This window comes from Tenrec ecaudatus, chromosome 10 (genome assembly GCF_050624435.1).
Source record: "Tenrec ecaudatus isolate mTenEca1 chromosome 10, mTenEca1.hap1, whole genome shotgun sequence".
Taxonomy (NCBI): domain Eukaryota; kingdom Metazoa; phylum Chordata; class Mammalia; order Afrosoricida; family Tenrecidae; genus Tenrec; species Tenrec ecaudatus.
In genome coordinates this window covers 121,489,564-121,513,004 of record NC_134539.1, presented here as the reverse complement: position 1 = coordinate 121,513,004, position 23,441 = coordinate 121,489,564, and the positions used below count along the sequence as shown (strand labels likewise).

Genomic DNA, 23,441 nt, shown 5'->3' with positions numbered 1-23,441 from the left:
TCAGATTGGGTATTTAATTGCACCGACAAACACATGAGCCAATTTCCTTAAGTGAGTTCTGTCAGACTCCCAACGACTTACGGAACTTTCCCCTGGGACCCGGGGAATGAGAGGGGTTGACATAAGGTATTATGGAATGGTACAGATTTTTGAAACATCCATAATCTCTACTTCCTTGGGACTAATCTTCCCTTTTTTTCCTAATCTTCCTTTTTCTGAAATTAATTTGTATCAATTATGCCAATCAAAGTGTTTTACCAAATTGCCAGTAGCTGCTAAAGACTGGTCCAGCTGCTAGAGAGCCCATGACAGAAGGTTTATGATTCATCTTCCTGGTTTTCCAGGGTTCTTCAAGTGCTGCAGAGTAACTCTATCCTGTGCTACCAGCAGGCAGGCTCTACCCATTGGGGAGTCTTCTAGCTGCTTTTTGTTGAAGCGTCCTTCGGCCATTCCTGTTCTCTCATCTCAAACTGGTTCTTATTTTGAGTTGTTTCTTCTGTTCTTAAGGTGACCAGATAGTCAACTCTGACGGGTCAAGGGGGCAAGTGACAGCTTTCACTGGTTGTCTCCTCCATCTCTCTTTAGTTTGGGCTTAAGCATAAGCCACGGATTTCTACCTGCTGGCTCCCAGTCAGGTGCCAACTCATAGTGGCCCTACAGGACTGGGTAGAACTGCCCCTGTGAGCTTCCCAGAGTGTAACTGTTTACATGAGTAGAAAGTCCTGTCTTTCTCCTGCAGAGCAGATGGTGGTTTGGAACTGCTGACCTTGGGGACCACAATTTATTATGCTACCAGGCTCCTTTTAACAGTATGAAGGGGCTTCAAAGAGTTCATGGAAAAATGCAATTAAAACAATGGAATTTTTCTACACTTGATCTTAGCCAGAAGGCCGAGAAGCGATAAAACAATCAAATTTTTCAATAAACTTTTTTGAGACCCCTTTGTATATTGGAACAGTATTTCCTTTTTTATCACAACCCATTGCATGAGTAGTTTCATCTTTCTGTGGCCATAGCATTTTACTTTTATCTTTTAAGATTTGAAATTTAAGAAGTGTTCTTTCTGAGGAAAATTTTCAATGCTACATCATTGTCTCAGATTCCTCATTAGAATGAGATAAGAGAATATTGGAAAGTTCTTGGGGTTTATATAAAAACACAATACAAGGGCTCTCCTGATCTTTTCATCAGTCCATTACAATAAGCACTTTCTACTAATGACTTAGTGATGTTTGGCCAAGCAGGAGCATTCAGTCGCTCTCACACTTAGAGTATCTTCAATACTTAGAATTACAATGAAATGCTGGATAAAAGTATGTGTTTCTCAGAAAAATCCTAAAGAGCTTGAGCATCAAGACATAATGTTATGAAAGAGGACAAACACAGAAGATTGGTGCACAATGGCATATCCTGCTGAAGCCCCTCAAGTGAATTCTTCTGGGTGCTGCCGGCAGGCCTGTAACAGGCTGAGCTGCAGGCAAAGGACAATGGCATTTCACCTGCAATCTTCAAGTCCTGACAGACAACACTTCCTGCCCTCTGGAGCACAGGCTATTCTTCTCTTCATGACCGCAGAGCAGACCGAGCGAGCCTCGCCGTGTTTTCTTTCCCATAAAATGATTTCCCGAATGCCAACGTCAGGCAGAATGCCACTCATACCACCACAAAGCCCCCAAAGCGCTTGAAGGGGGAGGTAAGAGCTGGAGGGTCAGGAGGTAATCAAGCTTACAGATTAAGGCTTACTAAAGCTACAAGATGAGCCCAAGCCCTGGTGTTTATCAACTCCTAGCACTGAGCACTCGCCTCCCCCCGCAAGCCGCATGGCACAAACCACAATAGCTTCTCAGCACTGAACCTCGAAGACCAGCCGGCTATGACTTGACTTGGGCTTCTAAAAGCAGCACCTCTGCTGGCGCTTCAGACGGTAACCACCCAAGTCAGACAGCAGTTCTTGCTTTTCTGTGTAACAGTAGAACAACGCAGGCCTGCAAACACCACCATTTTCCTATCCATACAGTGGCATCTGCGAGGGTCTGGGAGTTGCCTTGTTTCTGTAACAGTGTATTGAGAGTAAAGTCAAAAACATACTTACCCACACACTTAAAACTCCCCTAATATTTTGAATATAATTCAAAAGCGGCTTAAAGCCTCACGTTGTCTACTAATCAACTCGGGCAGAGATTTTCTAATGTTTTCTTTCTTTCAATGCATAAAACACGTTAACGCTGGGCTGGCTGACCCCATTTACCTCATAATATTTTTCAATCACTTAGTACTTTAAACTAAACAATGACATCATTCTCCCTTGAACTCCCCAACTTGTGTCTCAGAAAAGTATAGCACCTCCTCTCGAAGTCGACAGCTCCAGCACTGTCACTAGTTTGCAAACCTTCACAATAGGTTTGTATGTGTCATTCATTCATTCATTCTACTTTTTGACATCATGAAGGTATATATATATAACAGGTTTCTAAATTTAGGGACATGATTTCCTGAGGGATATTTATCAACACAAAACTGGCTACTTCCCATGTAACCATGCCTTGTGCGTTTAGGTTAAGCCATGAAAAAGGTCTCCTCTCGGCTGGACAAATTCTCTTCCTTTCTCCCACAGCTACCTTCACGGTTATGTAAATTCCTCAGAACACAAAAACAATTCACAGTGGGAACATTCTTAAATGAATTGGTTAGCAATGATTATAGCTTCCCAATCATAGTTTGAAACAGATGCATTTGTACTTTATTGATAGCAGGAACAGAAAGCCCTAATCACTAAACGCCAAAATGGTCTGGTTTTCTGTAAGGTAATGACCCATCTCTATATTCAGAACAACAATCTCATTCATCATAATTCACATTTAAAAAAAAAAAAAGAAAGAAAAAGAACTCCAGTCACGCTAATGGAGGAAACGTGTGAAAAGTGATTGGCTGAGGAGACCGCTGTATGCAGCTGGAGGGTCCTAATTGATTATACTGCAAGGCAACTAAGCCTCTGCCTAGTACATCAGATCTTATCTAACTGCATTTCAATTGATTTTCACTGATAGTCTTCTTTCTTATGTCTAACGCTTAAAGTACTAAAGTAATAAAAGACTTTGTAATACAGATTTCAAAAGAGAATGTTCAAACTGGACTCCCACAGAAAGAATTAAGATGGTAAGTGCATATAACCCACCAAACTGATAAGCACTCAAACCTATAAATCTGGGAAGAAACTAAAATAAAACATTTAGGATTGAAGTCTTCATTTGAAGAGTCCAAAGCAGAACACTCACCCAGACATCCAAGGACTGAGAATATTTCAATTCACGACTTGCCCATAAAGGAGAGAGATGATTCAAGTAATTAAGAATTAAATTGTTAATTATACTTACAAAGTGACTGCTTGATAAATGACATGACCAACAACAAATGCCAAATGTTTATTTCATTACAGGAGGTAAACATGTAAGACTAAAGATCACTCATTTAGTAGCTAGTACAGGTATTCTTAATATATACATTCGATTGGTTTAGTCCCGAGTCAAATGCTAAAGATTTTATTTTCTACGTAATAATTATGGGTTTGGAAACTAGTCAGGTAAAATGGCTAGACAGCATTCAACTTTCAGATCATCACAGGATTAATTGGTACTCTAAAGCCTAAATCCCAAACGAGCATGGCTCTTTTCTGGAAATTTCTTTTGACAGGTTTTTTGAGATTTAAATGGCATATAATAAGCTGTGCATGTTTTAAGTATATCATTTGATAAGTTTTGATAGATGTATATATTCATCACACCCCTACAGAAAAGATAATGAAAATATTCTTCATTCCCAAAGGTTTCCTCCTTCCTTTGGCTATCCATCTCTCTTCTCATACATATCCAGGAAACCCTACTCATTTGCTTTTTAGCAACATAGTTACCATTTTCTAGAATTTTGTAAAACTGAAACTATTCAGTATATATTTTTATATGACTTCCACTCAGATTATGTAATTACATTGAGACTCATCAATGTTATTGCATTTTTTTAAGCATTCATTGCTTTTTATGCTAAGTAGTATTCCAATGTCTGGAAACAGCACAATTTGTTTTGTTTTGTTTTTAATCATTTTACTGGGGGCTCATACAACTCTAATTGCAATCCATACATACATCCACTCTGTCAAGCACATATGTACACTGGTTGCCATCATCATTCTCAAAACATTTGCTTTCTACTTAAGCCCTTGGTATGAGCTCCTCATTTTTCCCCCTCCCTCTACAATTTGTTTCTACACCTATCTGCTGATGGACGTTTGGATTATTTCAGGTTCTTGGCTACTACAAATAAGACTGCTTCTGAACTTTCAGGTATGAAGTATTTATACGGACATACATATGCTTTAGTTTTAAGAACCTGGAGACATTTTGCAAAGTGGGGGTACAATTTATATTGCCCCAGCAGTGTATGGGGGGCTCTAGTTGCTGGACCTGCTGACCAGCACTTGGTGTGGTGAGGATGTGTCATTTTAGACACACGTCCTCCGTACGCACTGGTATCCAGTGCAGGCAAAACGAGTGCCTATACAAGGACTGGTGATGCGGAGCGGCCTTCCCCACTTTTCTTTTTCAGTGAAATCTGTTCAGATCACTTGCTAATTGTTTTCTTAGTTTTTATATTATCGAGGTTTGATATATGGATGTATTCTGGATATAAGCCTTATATCAGACATGTACTTTGAAATATTTTCTCCTGGTATGTGGCTTGTCTTCATTTCATTAACAGTGTCTTAAGAACAGATGAAGAAACTAAAGTTTCATTGAGTCTTATTCTGTTTCTGCTCTCGTCTGATTGATTTCCACTTTTATCCTTATGCTGGTTTCTTAGGATGGTGCGCAAGTCATTTAGTTGAAACCTTCCAGACTTTTTAGCAGTTGTTTCATGCTATAACTTTCCCTGTAAGTACTGCTTTAATTCAGCCCACAAATTGTGTTGAGTATTAATTTTCATTGTTCAAAAATATTTGTACTTTCTCTTTTTAATTCTTCTTAGATCCATGATTAGTTGGAAGAATGATAGGTACTAAATATTTGGGATTTTTTCCAAATATCTTGTGGTTATTGATTTTAATTTAATTCCATTGTGGTCAGATTTATATAGCATTTAAATCATTTTACTGAAGCTTGCTGTATGGCCCAGAATTTATAGTTTATCTTAGTAAATCTGTATGCATTTTAAAGGCATCTTCTGCTATTACTGGGCTTGGGTGAGTTTTTTTGTTTGTTTGTTTAAAGTAGTGACAATTAGATTAAGTTGGTCATTATTATTACTCATGTTCTCTGTATTCCTGCTGATTCTTTGTCTGCACTTACCAATTATGAAGAGCAGGGTGTTGACATATCTGGTTGTCATTCTAGGTTTCACTATTTTGCTTGTAATTCTATCAGATTTTAGTTTGGACATTGGAAAGCTGTGACGAAGCACAGAAACATGGATTAGTGTCCCACGCCCAGCCCCTCTGCCATTTTGAAATGTCTCCTATTCCTTAATAAGATTCTCTGCTTTTAAGTCTTTGTTCATTAATGTGGCTGTTCCTGTTTTCGTTTTGTTTTGTTTTTTCAATTAGTGCTAGCATGGTTTATTGCTTAGTTTCCATCCTTTTTTCTTATTTGTGGGTTTCTAAGCAGGATATAGTTGAACTTGGTTCCTCCCCCCTCCCATATTTGGAATTTAAAAAAAGTGTTTAGAATATTTAGATATAACACGATTTTTTTATGTATTAAGTTTAAACTTCCCATCTTTGTATGCTTTCTACATCTCTTTTTTTCTTTTACCTTTATTTCCCTGCCTTCTTTTAGATTAATGGATGTCCCTATGATTCTGTTTCAGCTCCATTTTTATTTATTAGGCATAACTTATTTTAGTAGTAGCTTTAGGGTGTATAGCTCTAAGTTATCAGAGTCTGTCTTCAATGAATGTATCCCACTTCATGTATAATGGAAGGCCCTCACAACATGTGCTTCCTCTGCACCTTCCGAGCATCGTAGTCTACGTTTGTTACAGCTTCTAAGACAGTGCTATGATTATTGTTCAACTCGTCAGTAGTCCTTTCTTCTTTAAAAAAAATCATGTACCGGGGGCTCCTATAGCTCTTATCATAATCCATACGTACATCCACTGTGTGAAGCATATTGATACATATATTGCATCATTATTTTCAAAACATTTTCTTTCTACTTGAGCCCTTAGTATCAGCTCATTTTCCCCTCCCCACCCCTCCTTTCCTCATGAACTCTTGATAATTTATTAATTTTTTTTCATGTCTTACACCGACCAATATCTGCCTTCACCCATTTTTCTGTGGCCTATCCCCCTGGGAGGGGGTTAAATGTCCATCATTGTGATTGGTTACAGTCAGTGGTCTTTTCAAGAGATTTAAGTAATTATAACTTTTTAAACCTGCATAGTTATTAATTTTGGTACTAGTTATTCCTAGGAATGATTTTCTTTCTGCCTGATATTTCCTACAGTGCAGGCTTCTTGTTAAATAATTCTTTATGCTCTTGTCTTGTTGAAACAAGACAACTTGGTTATATACAGATATATAAAATCAAGTTGTATATATATATATATATACACACACACATATATAGGGTTTTTTGGGCTCTTACTCAAATATATATGTTTTAAAGTATAGAATTCATTCAACAGATTTTTTGCTCTTAGTATTTAAAAAACATTACTTCACTGTTTTCTAGGTTACATTGTTTTACAAGAAATCTGTTGTTATTTTTATATTTGTTGCTCTGAGTGATGTGTCTTTTTGCTGTTTCTGCTCTTTTCTCTATCACTGACTTTAAACAATCTGATTATAATGTGCCTTGGTATAATGATTCTTGCTTCTTGTACTGTTGGTCCACTGAACTTCTTGGATTTGTTGATTTATAGTTTTCATCAATATGCATTTTTTCAAATATTACTTCAAGTTTTCTCCCTCCCATTGTTTAATTAAAAAATAAACAATTGTTATTACCACTTTCTGTTACACTGTTTAGTGCCTTTAAAAAAGTACTAATTTTCCCAATTTTATGTTTATCAGGGTTAGCATTTGAGAGTGAGTACATGGAAGATTCCATAAAATAAAGACATATTGTCCCTTAGCACATTTAAATGATCCATTTGAAATATCTCAACTGAATTATTACACTTTCTTCATTCTCGAATTTTTTAAGCCTGCTAAGCTTCACGTGGTTAATACTTAGCATTAAGTGAGATTATCTTAAAAGTCACTTAAAAGTAGGCCTTTTAAGTAATTCATGGTCAAAACAAATTATGGGACCATCTCGAAAAAAAGCAATGAAATCAGGATTAGAATTATGAAGATACTTCTGGATTGTGAAGCATTAAAAAGGTAGGTGGCATACATTCAAGTTGTTTATCATGTGTTAACTAACAGCCCAAGAGAATCCCCCTGTAGCATCCTCCAATGAGACAGCTGTGCTGAGTGGGTTCGAAGCAGGCCCCTGCCTAATCGCTGCAGGGCTAGCTTTGGTTCCCGCTCACACCTCCAGAGAGATTTTCTTTTGTGGCCATTAGAAACTGAGACAAGATTACCAGTAATCAGTTTGCCCTACTGGGTCTTTCAGCAGCCACTCCTATGATACTGCTCTAAGATGTTTCTGAAGTCACTCCCAAACAGCACTGTATTGTAATTATAACATCAGGTGTGAGCAGCTATGCTTGTTCGGACTAGGAGACCTCAGGAGAAGTTAATGAACTGAGGCTGACCTTGATCGCTGATTCAGATCCAGGGGCACAGGGCAATACTTGCTCCCTCTCCCAAATTTACCAACCTTTGCTACAACAGTAATCAATTTGCTGTCTTGATCTCTCAAGCATATCATACATTTTCTGATCCATCATTAAGCCTCAAACTTGTGGCCTAATTAAATGACTGAGGAAAGACACTTTGGAATGCTGAACTTTGGCAGGAGGAAAAATGAGGAGATAAATATTTAAGTAAGGTGAGAAAAATGTTGACTGAATCCTAACGCAGTAATTCATGATTCAAAGTCACTGTTAAAAAAAAAAGCTACCAGAATATAACTCATTTTGTAGCATGGTAATTATATGCAAATAATAGAAGTAGGAGAAAGAGAAATAGAAAAGGTCTAAGGCGCAAGAGAGCTTCTCTCGAAGGAGGTGTTACAGTTACAGACTGGAAACTGGACACTGGAAAGAGCAGGGGGAGTCAAGCTAAAGATGTGATAGAAAGAGGGAGACGATTGCAAAAACGGGAGTCATGACTCATGCAACGTATCACCTAGGCTTACAGTGACGTTTGTCAATGGTTGTATATAATAGACCCGCTGCTTCCAACGAGTGAATAACTGGTAAAAGCTGCTGGGAAATAAATATTTTTACCACTGGAAACAAACAGTGCCATACCACACAAAAAATGGCTTCTCACCTGAGACACCAACCCACAGTCACAGCAAACGTCAGAAAGTTGGTTTAGCCACCAAGTCTCGAAGATTGAAAAAGAGGGAAGGGGCACTTGGATGAGAAGAAAAAGCACAAAGGAAAGAGGTCATCATCCTAAAAACTCAGAAAGGAAGTCAGAGCACTTCCCTTTGTGCCCCCGTGTCAAACGTAGCTGCTACAAAAAGTCCTAGTTCCCGGAACAGTCTGTCCCGGTGCAAGGCTCTTCTGCAACACGTTTTAAAGACGACTGGCTGTACACAGGTCTACCCCACTAGACCATAAACAACTGGAGCCAGGGGATGATCTTTTACAGTCAGAATCGACCCAATGCCCGTGGATTTAGTTTTGGATATACCTGCTAGACCATGTCAGAAACTTTAAAATATTGATAGCAAGATTTCATTTCATTCTTACAAATCAAGTATCTGTTGGTCGGGGAGCTAGTGTACACTAGGCAAAAGACAGGCAGTGAAATGGTCTGAATTAGAATTCTACATCAGGTAATGTTTTGCTGTACCCTGGTAAGGCTGTATCTGAATCTTTCCGACATGTACCTCTTTCCAGGGGGTGCGTCTAGATAAAGACTTCAGCAACCGAACAATTATAAAACTAGCAGCCTCCCTTCTCTGAATGGAAAGCATTCAGACAGAGTGGGTTTGTTTACTTCTGCTTTCCCACAAAAGATCAACAAGAAGTCCAACCAAGAAATAACATGTTGAGGTTAACAGAACATTCTAAATACTGAAGCAGCGCATCAACAATATTCAAATCCTCACTTCGGAGTCACTGGAACATGATGCCACATGCTTAAAACAGCACCTAGAACATCATCAAGGATTGCCTCCATGATTAGGAAGCCAGTTCAATAGCTTACTATTGTTTTCAGAATTACTATAGTAAGATTCCATTAACATATTTATACCTCCCCAAATTAACTAAATAAATAAAACAAGTATGTTTTTATCATTGATCTCAGCACATAACAATAGGATTACTTCAATGAAATCTTTGCTTTACTTGAGAGTGCTAACCCCTTCCCCTACTTGGCTCCTATATTAATGGAATATTCCAGAAAAGACTGGAATGAAACCCTAAACTAAATGGAGAAGGTCAGTTCCACAGTGACCAGCACACTGTCGGGATACCTTCCTACCTACAATGTCTTGGTTACTGAAGTGTTCAGAAAATAAAATTCCATCTTGTAATAGTTTATAAGCATTGATTCCCTACATTTTAGGGTAGAAAATGATTTTGCTGAATAATATTTCTCACATGTGCTGTCGTGCTTACCCTTGTACAACGGGAACAACATCTGCTCTGGAAAGTTCACTCTAGGTCCTCATTGTTAAAACACATAAGAGCTCCTCAAGAAGAGCTTGAATAAAAGCGAATACAATCTTTCCTAAAGACTTATGAACCATAGCAAGATACACATGCATCTATGCAAAACATATTATTTTAGTTTAAAAGATGATCAGAGATATTTGGAAAAATTACAAAACAACTTAGTCCATTAAAATGTGCCAAGAGTAAGAAAAGGCAGGGATAGGAGGAAAGCAAGTAAGATGCCTTCTTTCTCCTTTTCCACCGGCACTGACTCCTGGGCGTCCAGCGTTGGCTACAGATGTCACTCCTCCTTCAAGAAAGGTGCTCTGAAAAGGCGTCAGTTTCAGAGAGACAAATGTATCCTTTTACCAGTTTACTTATTATTTTTGTCTCAAACAACAAAAAGCTGAAAACTGCAAAATGCTATCAGAGGCGTCTGCTAAAATAAATGCAGAGTCCAAACAAATCAGTGAGCCGTACGAGGAAGGTTTAATCCTGGGATCACCTTGGTCTTAGTGCTCGTCTATGGGGAAAAGGCAGTAACAAATTTGGTCCGGACATCTCCAAAGAAGGTATGGTGTATGTGTATCTCTAGAAGGGGCCAGTCCCCGTCTATGGAGGCAAAGCCAGATGGACTGTCTTCTGTGCTGCAAAGGAAAAGGAAGTGGCCTGGTAGGAGGACTTCTGCCCTCCCATTTAGGTATCTGCCTCCCCTGTGAAAGGCTCCTCAAATCACTCCCGCCTGCTCACCGCCAGAGAATCAGAGTCCTGACCGGACTTCCCATTCTATGCGCGCCATGAGCGCTCCAGGAAGAATGGCAGCTCCTTGCCCACTGCAATCCCTGGCTGTTTCCTTCCCCGAGGATTTTCACAATTATTACTTGAGGAGGTGGGTAGGGGGTGGAAGATGCAGGCCCAGCGTACCGGTATATCCATTTTGTCTGGGGTAGCGGTATCATCCGCAAGCAGAGCAAACTCTAAGACTCCATCAACCAAATCTACAGCCAGTCTGAACATGTAAATCAGTTCTACATTTATCTGGCTATTAAGCACAAATTTAGGATTTTTCAGTAGAAGGAATCCAATTTCCTTATGACATTAAATGTGTGCTTTTTTCCTCTGAGAGAGGATGATAATTGAATTCTGTCCATCATACAGATTGACGCTGCTCACTGCTGGCCAGCAAGCCTCTTTGTAAAGATCAGAGAAGGCAATAACTAATGCTCCCCCAGAAGCACAGGTGACTAGTTACATATCAGCAGAGGAACAGGCAACCAACCAAGAAGCAACTGAGGCAGCATGAAACCAGATGGAACAGGGGCACTAACCTACCTATCTAGCCCTCAGCTAACAGCACCTTTCCGCATGACCTGCTCAAGCATCATTCAAAAACAGTCCACGCCGACGCATAGCAACCCCATAGGACAAGGTAGAACTGTCCCTGTGGGGTTTCACGACTGTAACTCTTTATGGGAGTAGAAAGCCCCATCTGTTTCCTGCTACACATTACTAACTGGTTAAAATCATGACATTGTCTATCCTTTCCATTCCGAAATGTATACATCGGGGTGCAAATAAAAGGGACGGGGGTAAGGGAGAAATACTGAAATAATCACAGGATCAATCAAATACAGGTTAATCCCATTGGTCCATTTGGTGCCGCTGTCTCCGCCTTTTAAAGAATAAATTGAAAAGCACTGTGCGCTGGGCTCTGTGCTCATGCAATAAGCACGACTGCTTTAAATCAAATGCAACAAGTAGACCTGGTAACATACCCCAATCCACCCCAGGCTTTTCCTACATTCCACATGCAACTAGAATCCCCTGTAACCATAGTCAATAAGAAATGCTTCACACTTCTTTTCATAGGTTTCCTGTACTTATATATTTATAAGAAAACATGTAGTTACTTGGCAGCCAAGTCAAATGTTTCAAACTGCATTTAGATGGCAACCCTGCTGCTGAAATGCAGTATGCTAAAAGTGAAACAGCTTTCCTAGTTGAATGTGGATTTAAGCTTCCTGCTAGTCAGCTAGCTAATTGAGACTTTTGATGTTCGCTTTTCTTAAGACATGCTGTCCTTCATCATCTGTACAGCATTTCAACTCTAGATCTCTTACCGTCTTCCTGAACTTGACAGTGAAGGGACTGAGGGGGGGAAGGGGGGAGGGGGAAGGATGAAGGCCACTTTATCAAAGTCAGTGGAAATACAAGGTATTAATTATGTTAAATGAAGAAATATGGGCATTTGGTTACTTTTGTGGGTCAGAAATATTTTAATCTGTCGCTGCCAGCCAGCTGCCTTTCCCTAACCCTCTCCGCATTTCTATCAGCTGCAGGGACACATCAAAGATCCAGAAAGCCAGGGAAGCAGCCACCAAGAGGGAAGTCTCTCTGGGCCTCCAAGGTCACAGCTTTAGCTACAGCAACCACAATGTTATCCACTGCAATCAGTGATAAGGCCGTGACCTGTTTTTATATTTTGGAAGGAGAAACATTTGAAAATTTTGCTATACCCCAGCCGAAGGCAATTAAAAAAAAAGTCTTCAGTGAATGGAAAAGAAAACGCGTGTGCTGTCCAGAAAAGAAAACAGACGGTGTACTCAGTTTCTGTCAGGCAAAGCAGAGTCCTGGGGACTTGGGAGCTCTGCTCAGTGCCCTGCACACTGGCTCGGGACACGCGGCCTCATCTCCCGTCGCCCTGACTAGGCTCAGTGAGTCCAGCTTGCAAGCAACACCTGGGACACCACCAGCCCTTCTTCAAAGAAGGCACTTTCACTGCACGACCAAGGTGGGCAGTGCTCCCAGGTCACCGGGTCAAATTTCAAAAGGAAGCAACACAAAACAGAATGACTCACACTACTCTCATACAGTTTTTCTGATCAAGGAATCAAATAATAAGCTAAAAAGTCAGGCCATTATAAATTGCAAGAATGCTGGGGAAAGTGAACAACCAAAACAAAGATATGAAGCAACAAACCTGCTTTTTTAGACCATAAAAAGGCAATTTTTTCATGAACTGTCCTTACCAACACTTACTTTCTATCTTTGAATCTAGTAGCATATACAGATTTTGGACCACTGTATTCACAGATGGCTCTATTTTGCACACTTATATAGAACTTCTACATGTTCTATTTAAATAAAAGGTAAATACCACATGTTTTTTCATATAACTTTAATAGGCGAGGATTCTCACAGGAATTCATTTAACTAATCCTCTGAATATAACATACAGGCAAACAAAACATCTATTCTAGGAGTAAGCATTGACAGCAATTCCAATTATACATTCATTCAAAGCAAAACAAACAAAAAGTGCATCAGAATAAAGGCACAGATAGCAGGCTTCTCTTTAACATCACATTAAGGTAGAGAGGTACATCAGTAAAACAAACACAAAACCCAAGAACTAAGTCCAAAAAACTCTAGTGAAAAGACAAAGGGGGCCTGGCCCTCCCAGATTCTGAAAGGAAAGAGGCCATTTTCACTACTCTTGAGTCACTTGACACGAACCCAAACGTTTGTTCTTCAGCACTGTTGTTCCCTTCCTCCGGGGACAGAAAGGCAGTGTCCCTGTGTAGAGTGATGCAGGATAGAGCTGCCTGCAAGCTTTGACTATCTTAAATTAAAAAAAATTTTTTTCCACACACAATGTGTCAGACTTTCAAAAAACAGATGGGTTTTAGGTCAGGAATGAAGTTTTAAAATCAATTTCACCTGCAACTACTTCATAATTTTTCCTGTATTTCACTTGTGACTTTTTGGAAACAGAATGATGATGAGGAAATTTACTTTTGTTTATAGCTCATTGAGGAGAGAGCCACCTCACAAAGAATTTTAGACAAAGTCAAACATGATCTCTATAGCTGATACATCTCTGATATTAAAGCACAGCAACATTCAATTTTTATAATAAGCAGAGGTAAACATATTGATTTCCTGCTCCTATGTGTAATTCTTACTGAGTAATCAAGAGCAAAAAAAATCCTAGTAGAGATGTGGATAATATAAATCTATTCTAAGGCTTTAAGAAGAAATATTATGAATATATATATATATTGCTTTAAGTGAGAAGATTAGTGATGTCACAGATTTTGATTTATTTGCGTTAAATTGTGTCAAGAAAACATGCCAGGTGATAAAAAAATTTCCTAATCTACAGAAAGTAGGTGTAAATATCCATTCTCTGAGCTTTTTACCATTTTGTTGTTTGCGTTCGTTTGTATTTCAGTTAAGTATGTTAATAATACAGAAGGCCTGCATAATCAGGCTTATGCACCAGCATCTACATACCATTTTTTCCTGGTGCTTCCTTACGGCTTCATGCACTACCCCTCTCCTTTTGAAATACCTCAGTCTCAGTCAGCCATTAATAGTGTAACTCAAATTTTATTAAGGCATGAGTGCTGAGATTATTTGAAAGAATGACAATAGTCTGATGTCTGATTAAATGTAAATTCAATTTATCTAATTGCCATTAAAGGTTAACTATTAAAACCACCCTCCTCACCCAAATTATAATACCTTCAGGAATTCAGTAAAATGCTTTTGAAAAGGGTACCAGCCATGTAAGTCTAACTTGGCTTTAACAATTAGGCTGAGACTTTAGTTTGACGATATTAAAGTGTCTGATGTTGGATTGAAAGAAAATCAAATAGGAACCACAAAAACTCATGCACATATTCTATCACTCTGGGGGGAAAAAAGACTGAAACAGTTGGATGAACTTGAGAAACACTTGGCATAAAAGTATAGGTACTAAAGTTACAAGACATTTGATGGGTCATTTAAAAAATGAGAAATCATCTCCCAGCCATTTGAAGGATAAGAAAATAAATCTTTTCCATGAATGTTGGGGGAGAAAAATTGAGCATGAACAAGATATTCCTGATTAAATAAAACTTTAGGTGATTGAAACTAACATTTTACAATATTAATGCTAATGGTTCACCATTCTTGTTTGCATGTAGAACAGCTCCCATTAACACACACACACACACAGACTGAATGCAACACACATGCACACACGCGCGCACACACACAGACTGAATGCAGGAAGAAGCAAATGGAAAACTAAAGGCATGCATGGTAAGGAATGGAGAGAGAAGCAAGATGAAATCAGCCAGAAATACACAATAGCAGTTTCCAGTGTTGGGTCAGGAAATAAGGTAGTTAGAGAAAAGTTCCCGTCTAAAGAGAAAACACTTTTAGGAAATGGCGAAATTAAAACAGAAGTAGATATGTAAAATAGATGAATGAAGACAAGGTCTTCCTGCACCAAGGGAGTTGTTTAGGAGAAACAGTGTCCGTTTGTGGCCAGCGATAATACTTTCCATTCAATACAGTTTGCAGCTTGCTGATTCATATGATTGCAGGCTGGCGCCCTGCTGGCGAGCCTCTCCACTGAAATTAAATCCACTCTCTTCAGTTATAAATTATAATGCTCTATAAACAACACTCCCACTGGGAACGGGAAGAGCGAGGGAGAGAAAGAAAGAGGAGGAGAGGGACCAGTGGAAACAGACGAAGGGAGGGAGGGAGAATGCCGGGCGGCAGAGTTGCTGCACAGCCCACTCACTGTGTAATGCTCAGCTCTTCTGCAACAAAACCAGGGAGCAAGCCTTCCCAGCCTGCACTCCTGCTGCATGCAATTCGTATGCTGCCTGATGCGGGGCTCCGCAAAGTGGGGGAGCAACGCGGCTCTGGAGGCAAAGCACTCAGAAATCGATGAGCATGCCAGAAGACGAGGGAAAAAAAAATAAAATAAAGTAGATTTGATACATGGATTTTTCAAATATCTTCCTGAATATGTCTCGAGAGTCTCAAGGGAGATGGCAAAATAAAAGATCATTCTTGAATTCTACTTAGGTAAATTAGATATACATATTGTGTATCTTTTGCTATCCAAATCAATCAGAGCTATTCATCCAAGATGCAACGGGAAAGGTAGATTATTCACGCAGGAAAGCAAAGCTAAAAATAATCACCCCAAAGCAGCCCTTAGACCCAGAGTCCTGGGCAAGAAGAAAGCTGTGCTGGTATCACGACAGCCCCCAGAGATTATCCATATTTTACCCATTTTTCACAAAGACCCATTTCCAAATTTAAGAACTAAACTTGTCAGTTGTTTAATGTTGTGGAATTTATTTTGAAAAGAGGTGGTTTGGAAAAGGAAAATAATTGCAAACATCCCGTTTATAATTAGCTAAAACACTCGTGGAAGGAAGAGGACGCCAGTGAGTCGGTTTGATTTGTACCCGGTTCAAGGCTTTCACTTATACTTTGATTTCTTTTGTGTGCATGAGACTCTTTCCGAGGAGTGATTGATGGCTCAAAGCAGGGGAGGAACCATTGTCATGTGCCAATGAGAATTCCAAGGGTTACTCATCAACTACAAAAGGACCCAGTGCCACAGGGACACCCACCGCCACCACCTAAAAACCCACCCAAGCCACTGCTCATTCCCCTGAACACAACAGCCCAGCGTGACGTCAGGGACACTGTTGGGGGGAGGGAGGATGGGGGCTGGGGAGGGAGAGAAGTCACCTCACACAAATCGAGGTTTGAACGTGACAGGAAAGGCAGCAACCTGTAAAAATCGAAGCTGCACATCAGGTGAAGGAATTCATTGAAACCCCAAACCTCCAGAAGCCACAAACTTCCACCCCACACTCTCCCTTTGGCAGTCTGCTGCTCAGACTCCACTCCGCAGCCCCACATAGTCATAAGATAAAAGCACCCTCCAGCGAGCCTCTGAAGTCATCAAACGCGGAGGGAACGGAGAGGTGACTGAGATTCCACTTTTAGACCTGAAGCAATTTCACCAGGCTAAATTCCAAACCCCCAGAAAGACTTTGAAATTGAAACATTGATCCAAAGTCTTAACCAGAGAATTAGCCTTAGTAAAAACTCAGATTTTACTCTCTCTCTCTCTCTCTTTTTTAATGTGTCTGGCTGTCTGTCTCTCTGCGTCTCTGCTTTTGGCCGCGGTGCATACCAAGTAAATTATTTGCTGATAGGTGAATCTCAGCAAATGCTTTTCTTCCTTTGAATGCCTGCTGAGCTTGTTGGGAAAAGTCATTTAAGTCACTTAAAACAATCCCTTGAAAAGCAAAACTCAATTCTGAAATAAGAGTATAACTTAGAGCTTAAAAATAAATTAAATAAAGGAAACATTAAAAGATAAATGGAGCAGGATGCTCTGTGGCTGAGGTAATCTGAGTGGAAAGGGAAGGAGGAGGGTTACGTTAATAAATGATTAAAAGGCCTTAACAAGGCCCTATCAGGTTGACCAGGAAAGCATTCTTCTCCTCTGCTCCTCCTTCAGACCACCTTTTTTACATTTGTTCCCAATGCTGATCAGTATGGTTTTCATTTGCTGATTTCCATAATGCCATATGTGATCTGCCAGCCTGACATAATAAAGCTAGAAAGAGCTGAAGTCATTTGAACATTCTCGCTTGCATGACTGTCGCCAGTTCACCAAATGTCTCTTATATGAAAGCCAATATTTTTCTCTTGCTTATTGACAAATACCAGAGGGGTTTGCCCCTAGACAGACGTAAAAATTCAGCCTTGAGTGGCAAATTAAAATGAAGGCTTACACTTGCTCTTTCGTTGTTGTTTTTTTCTCCTTTGGCCACTAACCTAATCAAATAGAAATTTGATTAAAAAGAGAGGGGAGAAGCCCACAATATTTACATGTGGATTATCCATTTCTGAACATAAATGCTCACTTCTGTGAATAAAGTAATAACTTACAAAGAATCAAGTGCAAATATTTTGTGATATTAGAACCTCAAAACATATTGATTAAAAAAAACCAGATCGATCCAATTGAAATATTCCTACAAACACATCACTGTAGTCGGCCCGCTAATAATTATCTGATAACTTACAATGAAATTCATATCAAAGTATATGTTAATTAGTGTTTTACTCCCTGCCAAACTTTCTTAAATCCGTGCTTTGGCAAGGAGAACAAATTTAAAAAAATCATATGTAAGCTTCATATATTCCCTCAGCCCCCCACCCCAATGGATCGTAAAATCGGAGTGTTGATATGTCTTGTCGGTAACCCACACACCAGCTTTCCACGATGCCCGAAATGTCTCTTTAAAACCATCTGGATTGTTTACTGGTCTCATTCTCATATCCAAGAAATCATTTCAAAGGAACGGGCAGAGGAACCTATTTCTGAATGAACTTTTGCAAAATCAAAAGGGATGTTTAACATTTGGTAAAACAAAAAAGCTTGCATTTTGAAAATAGGGATGGATTGCTAGCAACTTCACCCACAAAAACTTTTATTCCTTTTTCAAGTGATCATATAAATTAATATTTTGGTCATTTCATGAAGGTATGTTCTAGTTCTCAAGAATCTGAAAGCAACTGGTGATAGTTTTGTCTGGAACAGATCTTTTTTTCCTGTTTGTTTTTTTTTAATGCATGCTCTCTCCAAGCTGATGGAGGGCAGCCTAGCAGGACAAGGACTGGCTCCACGGACACCATGCTTCTCAGCTCTTCAAGAATGGGTCGCTGTAATCTTGCCTCTCTCTGACTTCCCTTCTGCCTAGTGGAATGCCAGTGCAGTGAGGGTGCCTTTAAACTGGAGAGCACCACAACTGGCCGTTTGTCAGAGGTTTGGGTTGTTGCTGATTGTGCTTTAATTTCTTTGGGAAACATTAACAGATCCTAGCCCCCAATGGGAAGATGAAAGCTCTGCTATCACCATATTTCCAAAGATCCTTATTATAAATGCCATTAAATTCTGATTCAATAGTTGCCCATTAGGAAAAAGTAAGCAGCTATCTATCTTCTGCTGAAAGTAAGAGAATTGGACACACACCACTGACTAGTTTACGGATACAATGCCATCCCTATAGGCGTAAAATGATGGAGGCGCTGAAATCTTCAGATCGTGATAAAAGTACAGAGGATAAATAACCTATGTTTCCAACGTACCGAGTCACTTTCTCTTGAGAATTCCAAATGAAGTCCATTTGAGATTGGTAACTACTCTGGGGACTTGGAGAGGCTGGAGGCAACCTACACAGCATCCTTTCAGCTTAGGGAGCGGCTTCTTTGATTGGTTCTGACTGTGGGTAGGTGCTGCTGAGTCTGCTCTGACTTGCAGCCACCCTGTCTACGACGAAACGAAATACTGCCCAGTCTCATGCCTGCTCACAATTGCGATGTTGGAGCCCACTGTTGCAGCTATGGCATCAATCCATCTTGCTGTGGGTCCTACCTCTTTCACTGCCCCTCGACTTTACTGACATGGCGTCCTTTCCCAGGGACTGGCTTCTCCTTAGTGTTATTGGAAGAACACTGAGTATGAGGAAGCAGAGAGAAAAGGTCCTTGAAGTTAGATAGCAACCAGGGGAAAGGCTACTGTGATATTCTCAAAGTCTAGGAACTGGTAGGGCACGAACCTATAGAAGGAAAATTTAGCATTTTATCATTTTGCTTTTCTTGAACCATGATTACTATACTGTGAGATAGATCAAATCAACACTTTCCTACATCAAAGCCTTATTATAACACTAGGTTAATCAGAATGGTTCAAAAGACTCATAAAAGACAGCTCAGATTTCTAAGTCTGACGGTTCCATTCCTAAAGTGAGGCAATGAGAAGAAGGAGCAGGGGAGAGATTTAAAAAAAAGGCAACGTATTTCTAGAAGGCATAGAACAAAAAAGGAAATCCAATGTACAACAGACAGATCTTGTAAGTATGTTCAATTTGGTTCGTAAGCTCAGAAGAACTGGGAAAAATGTAAACTAGTACAGGAAAATAGGCAGGGAATTTTTAAAAAAGAAAATGGGAAAAGCATTCATTCTTCTGCAATGTACACATATTAGCAATGCAACAATAAAAGATTGCCACACAGGGACAAGAAACTCATTGGGAGGATGTTCTAGATCTGCTGCCTCAGCTTTGCCTCAGAGGGACTACCTTTCCATGCTTTGACACCAAGAACCCACTGCCAGTGAGTCAATTTCAAACCATAGCAACCGTAAGCAGGGTTTCTGAGACGGCAACTCCTTAGAAGAGCAGACAGCCTCATCTTTCTCCCAAGGAGTGGCTGGTGGCTTTGAACCATTGACCTTGTGGTTGATAGTCCATGGATAAACCTCAGCACCACTAGGGCATCTACCCACTAAGTTAGAGGTCTTTTTTCTCCCAAAGGAAAAGAACCGGGAATGTGCTGTACTGGGATGGTTGTGGTCTGTCTTCACCACCACAATAGCACACAGCACTTGTAAGAGGGCATGGTATGAAGCACGCATGTGTGGAGTTGCGGAGGGAGGGGGGGAATCTTCAGAAGCAATGAGGTGATTGAAGAAGTCCTTAGCTGCGTCTTAGCAGTGAAAGCAAACATAGAAGCAAGAGTAGGAAGAAGTAGAGGAGTACTATTGGAAGTAGTAATGGGAGTCATTGCAGCTTTAAATGACAAGCTAAGAGTGTGGTTTGTAAAATCCCAACATCTATCTATACGTGGCCATGGAGAAATCGGTGCCTCCTGGGCCTTATCAGCAGTGGAGATTTACTCACCCTTCAATGGTCTCTCTGGAAACTCTGAACTGCAAAAGACAGTTTCCACCAGGGTGGAAAACAAAAACCTGGAGTCAAGGAAGGATTTATAGTCAAGTTGAGCAAGTGAGAAATGAAATGATGAGGTAAGTACCTTATTAGAAACGCCAAGGTCAGGAGCAGGTCGGATGGGTTAAGACAGAAGAGCCCGTCATACGCCCAGAGGCAGTCTGGTGCGGTTAAAGCCACTTTAAACTTGGCCTCCGTTTCCTCCACTCTAAAATGCCAGCCACCCCATGTCATTATGAGAAGCAATTCAAAAGTGACTGCAAGTGTGGTGGAGGAGGAGGCCCGGATGAGATGTTGAAGGCAGGTGAAGAACAGATGGGGGGCAGGGCACTGAGTTCTCCGTCTTTTGTGGATTCAACTCTGTTTGCAGAGACTCAATATCAAGAACCCGTAGGGCTATGTCACACGTCTTGTAGAGTTGTTCCCACTTTTCAGCCCACGTGGGTGGCGGTGATTATTTTTAATGCATTCCAACTTTAGTAAGTCGTAAAGCAGCTTCCCTATTCAAATGACCACCACAAACGATGAGAAGTAGCACACTGACCCATGAGCAGCAAACACCCAGAAGGCAATATTTAAGACGTACACTGCCACCAGCAGCCTGATCAGGTTTCATAAATCAGAGCAGCAGTGGCCCTAAAGAGTGGGAATGAGAGCACCAGTAATTGCAGCCTTCTGTCTGGGAACATACTGTAAAAATAGCTCCAGTAAGCAATCCTCTTGACCAATCAATAGACTCCTATTAACCTCCCGGCCAATTACAGGATGATTGGCTACGCAAACAAAGAATTATTGGCTGTTTAGTTGGGACTTTATTCTGGCCTCTCTCTCCTCCCCTGTTTCTCATTCTGTTCCTCCTCTTCTCCCTACCCCCTTTCCTGTTAGGAAAAAACATCTGCAAACACCTGATATTCATCTAAGTCTCTGCAGTTGTACAGTCTTGTTAAATTGTTACCACCTTTTCCACAAGCAGTTTTGGCAATTAACCTCATGGCCAGAGACTTCAAAGAAAACAACTGTTGAGTTTAACCTCTCTGAGCTACCATGGATTCTTTTATGATTTTTCCTGAAACACTTTCATCCAGGGAGGAAAAATGCAGACTGATAAAATGAATGTTTATTTTAATATTTGGCTAATTTATTAAGAAGCACAACGCCACAGACATTTGCCATACCACGAGGCACCCAGGGCTCCAGAAGGTGGGGTTTTCAGTTTAATTTACATTCCCAGCACATGTGTGCTCCTCCACAAATCCTATATTTGCTGGAATCCAAGGATTTGATACATTTGACCCTCTCTTGCCCCTGTTCACAAATCTCTCATATGTTTCTGAAAACTGCTTAAAAGTTCAGAATGAAAAATGCATGTAAATTAATGCTAAGGACCAAAGTTGCCATTAAAAATCTATTTTCATTCTATATTTTTCCTCCTCACAGACCCACTTTTTACTTTAAAAGCAAAGATAATCCTTAACTCTCAGGAGAATAAACTACTAGCAATAAAGATCAAAATATATGGCTGAACAAGCAATACAATTCTTCGGCAGTAATCTTGGGGCCTGAGCGATGAACTGTCTGCCATGCCTGGGTTTCCACCAGCTTTTTGCAGCTGTATATTATGATGATAATGGGCCTCGCCCTGCAGGCTGGAGAAAGGTTTGTGGACGATGTGCTGGAGGTGTGCTGCTAACTCCTTCAGACCAGAGTTCATTGGGAATTTGAACAAAAGTGATTAAGTATTTAGTGAGGTGATAATTTTGTTTAGGGTCTGGCTTATTAACCAAGTGGCATGGTTCTGCCAATATCATCCCCAGCACCAACGTGCGGAGGAGTCTCAGGGAGAAGAGGAAGAACTGCATTTGCGACTTGTTGGCTGTGGAGATCAGGCCAGCCCAAGCAAGGACCCCTGTCCTGTAGGGAGGCTGTGAGGAGAAATGGGGCCCAGCATATGCTGCAACAGTAACACATTTTATTTAGCTTGTACTGTTCTCAAAATCAGGAAATATCCATAAAAATGTGAATTTCCTGCCTCTTGACTGAATGGCAGGTCTGGAGGCACAGAGCCTATGGTGGTGTAACAGCGACATGCTCGGAGCGCGAGCGGCAAACTGGAATGCAGACAGTGAGCTTGGCCCCCCACGCCCACGCCCACGTTCACGTTCAGTCCCCAACGGTTTGCCAGACAGCAAGTACTCAATAACAGGTAGGAACCCCGTTTATTCCATCAAGTAAAGTCAGACAATTCTGTAATTGAAGGTGGTCTTGTATCTCTGTATCAGCTACACATTTTACAGAAAATAAATGAAGCTCTGGGAGTAATTTTAAAACTCCCATGGCATAGCTATGCCCTTTTCAAAACCTCTCCAAAGCCTCTCCTTACCAAACATTTATTTTTTAACCCAATAACAAGCCATTGCATGAAGTTGCTTCAAACTTATGGCAACTCGGGGACAGTGCAGACTGCCTCACCGGCTCTGCGGCTGTCACCTTGAAGGGAGCAGACTGTGCCTCATTCCCTGGTAGAGTCGCTGTGGGTTCAATCTGTGAACACTTAAGACCAAGCCACCAGGGCTCCCCCGCAAACTGTTGCTGTTGTCGTGCAGTTCCGACACACAGTGACCAACAGAGGCAAGCACTGGCCAGTCTTGAGCCGGCCTCAGTTGTTGCTGGGTGAGCCCGTGGCTGCAGCCACTGTGTCCATGTCAACATCTGGATGACGGACATCGTCTTTTTCTGCGGCCCTTTTACTTTACGAACACGTCCTTCACCAGGGACATTCTTTAGCATATGTTAGTATTTTTTAATGCTTCTTTTGGCATTTAGCGCATACCGTCTATGAGTCAAAACTGACTCGTTGGCAGAGATTTTGATTTTCATTTATGTTGTTTTGGTGTTTGCCTTTGCTTATGAGTATCTTGCATCCCCAAACAACCTGTAAGCTCCTCAAGTGTGTATTCCCTAAGTTTTGTTAAAAATGGGAAAATGTTCATTCTCAAACTCAAGTACTAAAAGGCCAATCTGAAAAAAGGAAAAATATAGTTAGGAATACTTGATAAA

The 23,441-nt window shown here is 40.5% G+C and overlaps 1 protein-coding gene and 1 pseudogene across 9 annotated transcripts in view; both read right to left on the bottom strand.

Moving 5' to 3' along the window:
- The window catches only part of BCAS3 (BCAS3 microtubule associated cell migration factor), a 553,715-nt gene that overhangs the window by 197,490 nt on the left and 332,784 nt on the right, over positions 1 to 23,441 (bottom strand). The window lies entirely within an intron of this gene.
- On the bottom strand, positions 825 to 902 carry LOC142460338 (U2 spliceosomal RNA; annotated as a pseudogene).